We start from the raw sequence: 10,706 nt of genomic DNA on the forward strand, positions 1-10,706 counted from the left end.
AAACAAAATAATACATTGTTGTATACCAAATTCGTACTTAAACAATTTTCTAAGTACCAAAAGCTAAGTATCTTTATCTTTGAGGTTTCCTATAAGCATGTACATAATGTGTTTCCATAAATGATAATAATTACATATCCTCATTAGCGAATTTTCAACATAAGGTAGGTTCTATCATGCATGAACTTCATACTTAAAGTATAGAATTGGCAAAGATGATCTTGGGGATTAGATGTACCAAAATATTTTTGATATTTTGGTATTTTCATATTTTGGGGAAAAGGTGTCGAGATGACACTTCAATCAAAGGGGAGATGAAATATCCTCTTTAGATTAAATATGACTAGTTGGACTTTCCCTCATTTCATCTTTTCCATTTCTATTTGTAGGTCTTGGAGCTTTTGGTAACAACCTCTAAGGGTGAATCTTCCTAATCCCTTCTAAGGTTAGATATATCAAAATTTCTAGAAATTTTTGTACCTTATTGTGCCAATGATAAAAAGTAACATTCTTTATGTTTTTCTAATAGTTTCTTCACGATACCAACAAGTTCTAAGTTTTGTTGAAAATATTCAATCTTTGAGTCAAGGGTGTTCTCATCCCAGATATGGGATGAACTCATCTTTTTAGCAAGTTATGGTGTCTAGTGTTTGAACAAGGGTGGTTCTTTGGAAATGGTGGCTAACAAGAAGTCAGTGGGTGTTATAGGATTAATGGTTCTCGAGGATTGTGTAGATTTTATTGTTTTCTTTACTATTTTGACACTTACTCATATGGACAATCTTTGTGGTTCCTTTTGTTTAGTGCATGCACTAATTTTACACAATGGCATGAGAGATAAATAAAAAACCATTTAATACTTTTGTTCTTTCATGTTGTGATGAAGAATTTGTTTTAGACCAAGTTATGATGAAGTATCAAGCTATCTTTTGAATAGTTTCTAGCAATACCAATGGTAGTAGGATCTAGCTTTGTAGAGTCAAGTGCTTGAAGGGAAGATCTTGAACACTTGTAATTGATTTTGGATCAAATCAGATTGGTCCCCCTATTGGAGCTGGACTCGGAGACGTAGTCCTTCTTGGACGAACTCTGTTATCAATCGTGTTTTGTCTTATGTCTCTACTCTCTTTCTTTCAGTGATTACCTTTTTATGCTTTGTTCATTTAAGCATTTAAGTTGTGTTAATTTTCTAATTAATGCTATGAAATTTTACTTTATGAAATAATGTTAAGCATTCCTCTGTAATAGTCCTAGATCCTAATCAGATCAGCTAGAATGTTAGATAAATTTCAAACATAATATTTGTGCATTTGAAAACATCTTTGAAAGGTTCCATCTCTAGTTATGAGTCTTCTCAAATGCTATTAATCTTACAATTAGTTATATCTTCACAATAAATAAGAGCAACACATAGACCTACAAGGGGATTCAAAGATTAGAATGAAAGATTAAAGAATAATGAGGCTTTAGAACTTATCCCCACGGTGGGCACTAGTTTGTACATAGTGGAATTGTGTATTCATGATACCTTGGTGTAGAGTGCAATTAGAATTAAAATGAACTAATCTAGACCCAATAAAATTTTGTCAAATAATGAATCTACAAAAATTTCATGTTTTCCTAACTGTAACTACTAAAATTATTCTTAGATCAACATCTTAGTGATGGTTCTAGAATAGGAGTATGATATTGATGCAAATCTATGAATGTATATATGACATCTATATGAAAATGCTAAAATAAGTGCATGCATGAGACTAAACAATGTTAAGTAATGCTAATGAGTACTAGAATGGCACTAAAATGAAATTAAATCTCTACAAAAATGATGCTAAATGGATGATCAAAATGATAGCTCTAACATGCCTATATTATGGATGCATATCTCTTTGCTCTTGATTTTCCCTTCTATTTATAGGATTTTAGAAGAGGGTTGGGGTAAGAATCTAAATTTTACCTTTTACTGGGGGTAATGGTGAAATTGAAAATATCTCATAAGACCCCAAGAGGAACACTGCAACAGACTTGGTTTGTGAGGATAAATAGGAATTTTCAATTCTTTAAAATTTTGAAAAGGTGAATTTCACTTTTGGGAGGATAAATGTCTTTTTGTTGATTTATTCAATATTGCATTTTTTTTTCAACTACTGTTTTACCTTTTTCCTTTTTCCTTTTTTATTTCATTTTATGAATTTTTTTTCCACTTTAATAGTGACTTTTGTCCTTTTTGAATTTGATAGGTGACTAACTAATCAACCACTCAAATGATTTGATGTTGCAATTTATTTGAAGTCGTTTAATTTCCTCATTTATCTATTTTTGTCTTTAATTTTTTTGTTTGATGAAAATTTATGTTGTTTTAGGTCTTTGCCAATTTTAGGGTGTCTAGACTTATAAAGAGAAGTTTGAAGGTACTTAATGCTAAATTTCATGACTCACAAAAGGGAGGTACCAAAGCTGAATAGGAAGAACTTTCCTAGATGGAAAACATTGGTGATCTTGCATATATCTATTATTTGTGATACTGAAATAAAATTTGTGGACAATGGATATGTGAAGCTAACAAGTGTTTCTTTGACTGCTCAACAACTAAAAGAAAAAAAATAACATAATCAAGCAATGTTGGAGATTTCCTTGGCCCTAAGCTATGTCAAGTTTGATAATATAAAAGAATATGATAGTGTAAAAAAGATGTGGGACAAAATAAAGACCATATAAGGAGGAGATGCCAATGTCTTGAGAGATAAATCAGAAAGCCTAAGGGGTGAATTTGATGAAATTAGAATTATGGAAGGTGTGAACATAGTACAATATTATACAAGAATCAAAGAATTTGTCTATACTATTTGAGGTGCAAATGGAGAAATCAAAGATGAAATAGTGATAAGAAAGGTATTGAGGAATCTACTCGCTATATATGTCATTAGAGTTTTTTCAATACAAGAGTTGAGATGCACTCTAGGTAACACTTTGACTCTAAAAGGTGTAATTGGTAGACTTATTGCTTTTCATGAGATGTCTAACTTTGATAATTGTACACCTGCTACTATTAAATCTCCTTTTAAGTCACAATTGGTTCTTAGCAAAAGGAAATGAAAACATGTGAAAAGTGATAGTGACATTTATGAGGATGAGCTTGAACCACTTATTGAAAAAGGATTTGGAAGAGGTAGAGGTAAATACAAGGGTAAATTACCTGTTATTTATTTTTCATGAAACAAGGTTGGTTATATAGCTGTAAGATGTCCTAAAAAGGAAGACAAGGATGAAAGAAAGGAAAGAAAGTACAAAGGAAGAAGACATGGCCAAGATTACAAGAAGAACAAGGATGAAAAAGTTAAGAAATCTTGTTATATTATTGGAGAAGAAACTAACATTGAATGTAAAGGTAATGATGATTGTTGCTAGATTTTAGTTATTCCCTTGTCAAGTTCAAGTGACTAGTATTTGTATGAGTCTCTATCCAAAGTTGATGTCTACGTATCCTTTAGGTTACTTACTTCTCATCTTTCTTGAGTATCTCATTTCTTATGTTTTCTGGGTCTTCCTTGTATTTCCTTTACCTAATTCTTTCATGTAGGTTTTCTAATTTTCTAACGTGTTTGAGGTCTAGATGACTTATGTATGGTTGGGATGTGTTTTGGAATCTTCCTAATAATAAGTAAGTTTTATATATTTTAATGACTTCTATATTGCACCAACATTCTATTTCCTATAGATTCTGAGTAATCGAGTTAGTTTTCCACTTTGGAGAAATTCATCAATTTCGTTCCCAAGGAGAAAAGTCATAGAAATGATCAACAAGATATGAAACTAATTATGTCATGATGGAGAGACCCACAAAGTTGAAAATTGAAGCCAAGAAGAATTACATTCAAGTTGTAGAGATAAAGGTCCAATTTTACGAGAAGTAGGTCTATGGGTCTTTAGCTACTTAGTAATGGAAGCAAAGGGATTCTACCCTGCATTGGAAGCTAATATGGATAATGCCAAATCTAAGTCATCATGTACAAATAAGGTGAGTAGGATGTTGAATGAACTATTTCGGGCTCATAATTAGTAAGGTATGCTAAGGATCTAACCTTATAGCCATTAGTTTGAGATTAAAGGGTAAGGTGTTGTTGATTTTACATCATCCCAAAAATATTTCTTAGTAAGGGGTTTTTTGTCCTTGGGAAATCAGAAAAACAACTTTTTTGAAGGCTTTGAAAATGGAAAGATACGTGACTTTAAAAGTGTGAATATTCTCCAGAATGCTTAAGAGAAACTTTCAAAAAATTCAGTGGTGGAGATGCAACCTCAACATAATGGAAAGAAGGTGTTAAATGCTTAGGGAAAAAAGTGCAAGAAAAAAATGCCCTAGCTATCAAAGGATTAGCCCCTGCACTATGATTTTGAATCTAAGGAAAGTGGGCTTATAGAAAAAGTTAAGTTTCTCTCTCCTCCACATATGTTAAGTCATCAAATATATCTGGGATCTAGATTCTAAAGTTAAATAAGGTACTTTCTATAAAATTAAAGCACTTGTTTTGGTAAGTGACTTTTAGTAATAAGAATTTACTTTAAATGAAGTGAAAAAGCTTATGGGTTTATATATTTTCATGTGTAAGAAAATGACAAATTTAAATATTTCTTGATTATGGAATTAAATGCAAATCTTGTCATTATAATCATTGAAAAGACTTAATTTCATTCATGCGGTGCCACCATTCAGATTCCTATGCCTATTTCATTGGAATTTCTCAAAATTTGTTTCCCTAAGTATTTTATAGTGACTGTTTATCAAGAACTGCATCTTGTGCAATCATAGAAAATGACAATTAGAGCTATGGGTTATGATAAGTTAATTTTCCTAGAGAGTGAATTGAAAGAGTTAACAAATATGTCATTCAAATTTTATGATTTGGGTGATCTCTATAGAATATTGAACTCTCAGCCTATTCACCCCATCACTCAAAAGATAAAAGAGAGTGGATTGATAGAAGCAATTGGCTTTCCCATGGTAGTACAAGCACTAGAGCTTGTAAGGAAATGTATCTAGAGATATGAACCATAAACAAAGAAAATTTTATTTCTTGATCAATCCATCCTCCTCTCGATCAACAAATCCTTAATGCAGTTTGTGTTCAACATTCTTGTGAAGGAGGAGTATTGTGATATTGATTTTGGCTCTTCCACATCAATACTTAAGAAAAGAAGACCCTCAAAAGGGAAGACATGTAGAGGACATAGTTTTAGACTCCTCACTTGAAAATGAGAAAAATGCCAAAGACCTTGTTTGATACTAATTTGAAGAGGGAGATCATAGATATTATTGCTTTTCTACTTAGACTAAAGGGAAAAGAGGAGATTCTTGAGTTCATTGACCACCATTTCTTCCTGGTGCAACCTATCTATGCCAAAAGTATCCAAATTGACTAGGCACAAATTATTTGTGATGAGGTCACCTCATGGATGAATTTGGCCAAAGAATTTAAACATTTAAACATGTCCTCCTATCTAGTTTATGCCTAGGCTACTCACTACTTATTGCCTAAAATTCCTAGCATCCAAAATTATGATGAGCATACTAAGATATATGAGTTTTACCCTCATTTGTAGCTATAAAGAATCTTCGAGGAGTATGTGGTAGTAAATGATGCCTTCAAAATGAGGCTATGTAGGGAATCACAAGGATTCCCTAAGAGGATGTTTTTGATAGATGCTCATTCATCTAATTTCTAAGCTTCTCATACATGAGGATAGGTTCCTTTGATGGTTATCACAAGAGACTACTTAGGTACCTAGAGGATGAGGTTGATCTAGTTGAATTATATTGAAAAATTCTTGAAGTGAACACTTTTTGTTTAGACATGAAAATAATAGTCAAGATTTCCCTGTACATAGTGGTTGGACCCTGTTGGCACCCAAAATTGCATTCTCATTTTGAGCATCTATTTCAAATTTTGAGTCAAATCAAGCCCCATAAATGAGATTGTACATGGCTATACCTTTGAGCCCCTAAGGTGTTTAATGTTTCTAACACCTTTCATTTAATGTGTCTACCTATTTCATGAAGTTAAATTGCCTTTCTAAGCTAGTTCATGAAGTCCCATTTAAACCAAGTTTCAAATCTGCATTTTACCCTAAGTGTCAAAAATTAACACAAGGCCATGTTTGCATCTAAATATCTTGCACCCAGATATATTTCATGACTTTCTACTTTGGGAGTGTCCAGTGTCCATACTTGAGGGTATATGTTTCACATTTTGAGTTGTTTCAAATTTCTTTGACTAGGTTTCGAACCCCTCAAAGGTGGTCATTTACTATTTTTATGTTGATGCACATTGCACAAAATTTTGAGAAGCCCTATTTGACAAGTTGTAATTTTGACCCAGTTGACCATGGATATTAGAGTACTCTGTTTGCCAATTAGCAGATGATCTTTCATGAATGTCCTCATAAAAGTGAGAAAGAAGAAGCATTTGTAGCTATTAGTGTGGATGCCATTTGATGATAAGCAAGTACAGCCATATGATCTGAAAGATTTAGAAAGGGATTGTTTTGGAGGAAAGTATACCATGGATGTGTATGATAACTTCCTCAAAACAAATGATCTGCAAGAATATGATAAACTTAATAGCACTTATATGGTTCTATATGAATGAAATCGATCTAAAGCTGGCTTAGATTCTCCTATAGGGAGAATTACATCTAATGGCGATGGAGATAAGTTAATGAAAGAGATGCAACAAAGGGGGCATCCATGTTAAGGGAAACAACCCATGGTTTGACAAAAGAGGATCAGCATATAAAAAAAATCCACCAACACGTATGGAAAACAACTCACACAGCTAAAAAGGAAGATGTCTATAAAAGATGAATAGGGAGCCTGCGGGTTTTAAATAAGGGAGCTTCAAAAGTTTTGAAGAATGCACTCCATGCCAAAGTAAATCAAAGGAGAGAAACCCTTGGCTTCAATCAAATGAAGGAAATCATGCCTTGAAATCCAATGATAGACTTAAGAAGAGAAAGTTATTAAAAAGGGGAACCTACACTTTCTTTTGAATAGGGGTGTCTCTTAAAATCCAGTCAATACCAAGCAACATACAAGCTGCCATGTTAGAGAGCCCACGTGATAAAAGAGGAACATTCACGTGAAGCACAAAAGAGATTATCCAAGCTAAAAAGGGAGAAGCCACTGAGAGAAAAGAATAGGGCAACGTCAAGAATTAAGCAACACCATCCATACCTTTTTAAAAGGAACTCATGCATAGCATATGGACTGAACTCACAAAAATAGAGAAGGAAGCTGGCATAAAAGCTTATGCATAGGAAAAAGAATAAGCTACTAGCCAACACAAGGAATAGCTACCTAAGTCAAAGACATGCAAAGAAACATTCACACTTGTAATAAACATCAAAGCCATGAGCAAATGGAGTAGAGGATAGTTTCAAGAGCTTCTATGTATGACAAAGGAATAAAGAGATCCACACACATTAACAAGAAACCCCACACATCCAAAGAGAGTGAAGGAAAAATGGGGACCATGTGTAGGAAAATAGAGTTAAAAGGCTAGGGAGGAGCCATAGCCAAACTCAGCTCACAAATCAATGAAGGGAAAAGGCCTTGCAAGAGGGAGCTCTCATGCAATCCGCAAGTAAGAGGCATGAATCCATAGAAAACAAGCAATAGAGTATTTGGTAATGTATGAGAAAGACCTTGCATATAAAACAACGCACTCAAGGGAAGACCTAGCCCACTCATTATGAAGACCCAACAAGCAAGTAGGAAAATGTGAATAGAAAAAGGTATGTTTAGACACCAAGCGCACGGTCGACAAAGAAAATCTATGCAAGAGAGAAGGTTTGAAGCAAAACTCATTTCTCCCATATTCACCATGGGAGAGTTTGTTTAATATCTTAAATACAAGAACAAGCACTATTCATCATGTCTTAAAAGACACATCTTTTAAAAGAGGCAAGTGTCTTGTAAAGAGCCCCACTTGATGTGGACGTCTAGCTAGCACACAAATTGAGGATAATTTTAGACAAAAATTCAAGAGAGCTGACATGACACTGAAAAAAAAGGATGTGCTTAGATCGTGACACTTGGAAAATTAGATGGTCCTTGTTATCTTGCCAAGCAAAGGTGCTCATGAGATAATCAACATGACTTGCCAGTGGGTCCCACTCAGATACCAATGGCAAATCACAAAGTGGCCTGTGGTGTAGTTTGATGGTCAGAGTTAATTAGAGATTAACAAGTGGCATTGTCAAATTGGTCAAAGGAGGAAAGTGAAGATTTCAGGTATTAAAAAATCTTGTCCCTACACATTCATGCTTAAAATGAAAATTTTGATTTAAAATGATAAATTTCTATAGTTTAAACTATAGAATGTTTTAAATTTTTTAATATTATTCTTTTATTTGCCAAAGCCATGAATAGAGTTCCAATCTTCAGAAGGCCATAACAAGAGCTATTTTTATCTAAAATGGACGCTTCAATATACCACCAGAACTAGAATGAGCTGATTTTTTTTAATTTTTGAACTTAGTTTGTGCATAGGCCTTCACCAGTTTGTGCTATAAGCCAATTTTTGATTCCCAGGGCCTTCTCAATGGAATGAGTAGATTTGATCATTGAGCATCAGAGTTGGTTATGGGGTAGATTTGAAGACCTTTTTAAGCTTGAATGTGGAAAAAATAACCAAGAAAAGGTTATATTGGCTTCTTGAAGTCATATTGAACTAATTTTTACTTTTACCTTGTGTTCATTTTAACATCAAAAATCAGTTATGATGATGAATCAAATTTTTGAGATATTTGATGCCTTTGGGAGTTAAAATAAATGGATTTGATTCTAGCAGTTGAAGATAGAGACTAGAGGGAGGTTTTTTCTACTTCTTGGCAAGGAATTATGAAGGGACACTTGTCATCTCCTAATTAGATTCAAGAATTCCTGCATCCTATATCTTTCTCATTCTTTCTCATTATAGAGGTTCTAGTTTTTTGGAGAAAATGTGCACATTAATGTGATACCAAGTTTTGGTTCCAGTCTTTATGTATTCCCAATACTAAGACACCATTTTGTTTAGCATAATTCTCTCATGCAAATAGTAGTAAGAGAGATAATATAGATAGTTCAAATTTGTTAGGTTTTTTCATGTTTTCATTTCATGCATATGAATGTATTATTTCAAGGAAATTAATACAAAGAACAACAGGTTGAGTTTCATCTTGAATCTTGTCTCCTTTATCAGTGATCTTCAATGTTTTAAAATGTTTGAACAAAGAGCTTAGGTTGTAGTTGTAGTCCCTTAAGGCTGCATTTTATTTCATTGTTGCCTATGACTCAAAGGGTTATGTAAATGCTTTAGGGAAATCAATAGGGTTGTAAGTTTACTAATGGGGATATCATGTAAGAATGAGGTTTAGATTGAGCATAGATGTCTACTTGCAAGCTAAATGGATAGATCATATATCTGAATATATAAATAAGTATCAGGTATCCATATGTATGCATGTGATTCATGGATTTTCCCAATGGATTAGGCACTGGTTAGCTATAGGATCATTAGGTCTTACTGCTGCATATTTGAGATTTTGTTGAATCAACATTATTAATCAAATGTGTTTTCTCCTTTCATGTTGAAAAACTTAAATGTGATGCCCTCACTTAGCTTATGAATGTCATAGATTTGCATTTAGCTACTATAGGTCCATGTCATTTCACTAGTCATTAGGAAATATAAGGGGTTTATATCTACTTAATAGATTCAAAAATATGTTTTTGCACTAGTACCATATCAATTGAATCTAAGGTCTACCTGCCTAGGTTTAGCAGAGCTTGAAGTAGAAGAAGGGTCATGCCTTATAGTTGGCTTGTTGTCAGAAATGGCATGTTGAAAATGGGAATTAGTTGCCCCTAGATATATCATTTTCTCAGTGGGATAATTGAAAACCTTTTAGTGTTTTCAAACTCCAACAGACCCTATTTGTGTGCTTCTAGATCTGATGCTCAAAATCTAGGGAAGTGGTTTGAGAGAAAATGAAATTGGTTGATTACAAGGTTCTCAGGCCTTCATATGATCTAGGGAAATTTGTAAGGGACCATATAAAGCTAGGATATGCTTATAGATAGGTTCCAAATGCCAAAGATTATTGGGTTGGGTGTCTTAATGAATACCACACTTAGGAGAAGTTTTGGTCCCAATTAACTATTGATGAAATTAAGCTATATAATGATTCTGTTGATGTTTTTGACCTTGCAAATGATGGTCCCAACATGTATCCCTCATCTTATGAGAAGATCAAAGGCACTCCTATTATGTCTACCCCACCTCTAGATCCCATCATAGAAAGCATGGAGGTACTCATAGATGGAATAATCAAGAGACAATAAAAATGGGTAGAGTGGCCTTGAGCAATGAAGAAGAGGATGGGGAGCACTATTTCTATGGGTGGAGTATCTTATGGAGATGCCTAGTCAATTGGAGCAGCCACTAACATAGCTGCTACTTCAACATATATAGTCCTATCACAATTTGTTAGACAAGGTAGAGACTGACCTCTAGAAAAATGTGCCAGTCACTCCTACTTGTAGAGGTGGCTCTCTTCCAAACACTAGAAAATTTGAGGAGAAGGAAGGGGATAAGGAAAAAGTAAAGGAGAAAGAATAAGAGAAGTCACTTGCCAAGCCAACCTATCCTATTGAAGTCATCAAC

This window comes from Cupressus sempervirens, chromosome 2 (genome assembly GCF_028749045.1).
Source record: "Cupressus sempervirens isolate cs-2001-9-10 chromosome 2, ASM2874904v1, whole genome shotgun sequence".
In the NCBI taxonomy this organism is placed as follows: Eukaryota; Viridiplantae; Streptophyta; class Pinopsida; order Cupressales; family Cupressaceae; genus Cupressus; species Cupressus sempervirens.